The sequence below is a fragment of the Microtus ochrogaster genome, chromosome 10, assembly GCF_000317375.1.
Source record: "Microtus ochrogaster isolate Prairie Vole_2 chromosome 10, MicOch1.0, whole genome shotgun sequence".
NCBI lineage: Eukaryota > Metazoa > Chordata > Mammalia > Rodentia > Cricetidae > Microtus > Microtus ochrogaster.
In genome coordinates, this window is record NC_022016.1 from 29,044,803 (window position 1) to 29,046,153 (window position 1,351).

Sequence of the window (1,351 nt, forward strand, 5' to 3'; positions counted from 1 at the left end):
CTTTTGTCTTTTGAATGCTCTTTAACCTCCATGCTGAAATTGTGGACCTAACTAACAAGGTGTGGCATTTTCCTTCTCTTTCTTTTCTCCTCTGTATTCCTCCTCAGAGTAAAACTCAAGACTTACAGCTTGCAGGCTCTGTTTTTTCCCTCTAGATACCAAGAAAAGAGTCCTCAAGCTTCTCTCTAAGTATGTTTGAAAATCTTTTATTGAAGAAACCAAGAACCCAAAGAGGGAATAGATTTCATCAGTAATACAAGATTTCTACCTCAATCTCTTTCTAACTAAAGCACAGACATACAAGAGTTAATTAGTTGAACTGGTTTGGAACTAATGAAAACATGTAAAAGTAAATGTAAGCCACAGTGAGGCATGTGAAATATTTACAATAGTAACAACAAAAAGTTCTAGGAAAAAGTAAATAAACAGGTGGTCTTAAATTATTTCATTCTAATTTATATTTTTATTAAGTACTCCTTTTGAAATTAATCATTTGTTATTGTATATTACTTTGTCTTGAGAATCAGATATAAACCAAAAGTCATATCATCTTTCCATATATAAACATGCGTGCATACATATATATGCGTCTGTGTTCATGTGCATGTATGTATGTGTATTCCCTTGTACTGCACTCAGATATATATTATGATGCTTGCATACATGATAAGTTCTTTCCTAAAGGTTTTGATTCAGCTTTGCTTATATTTATATATGCTAATGTTAGTTTATTCCTTGTTTTAAAGTTTATAGAACTTAAATAAATCTAGAAAAGTAATTTAAATTTGCTGGTCCGAGAAAATAGAGGTGTCTTCAGAATTTTAAGCAAACTTTGCTTGTATGGCTAGAGGTAGATATTTAGGATTCATTGTCTATATCTCCTCTGTTTTTGAGTTTTCATAAAATAAACAATATTTTCTTTTGTTAAGAAATTGATTTTTCCTTTCAATATGTCATTGTGGGTGGGAGAAACTTCCTAATGCTCCACTCTGAGATGAGGAGCTCTGACCAATCAGTGACTGCTAGAGAGGCAGGACCAGTTTCCTCAGAGACAAGTCTCCTGATAGGCTGCCCATTCTCAAGTGATCAGTCCTAAACACGTAGACATATACATGAGACACACTTAATGGACTCCATAAGTTGTGTGTGTGGAATGATAATAATTAAAATAGAGTTCATAAATTTTAGGAGTGAGGGGTATGTGAGAAGTTGAAGGGAAGAAAGAGGGAAGAGAATGATGTAAATATGGCCCTCACATGGAATTCTCAAAAAATAAAGGCAAAAAGATGATTTTTTTCTAAATCCTCTTTATTTTATTTTTCCATTCAAAAATTTACATTTCCTCCCCCTC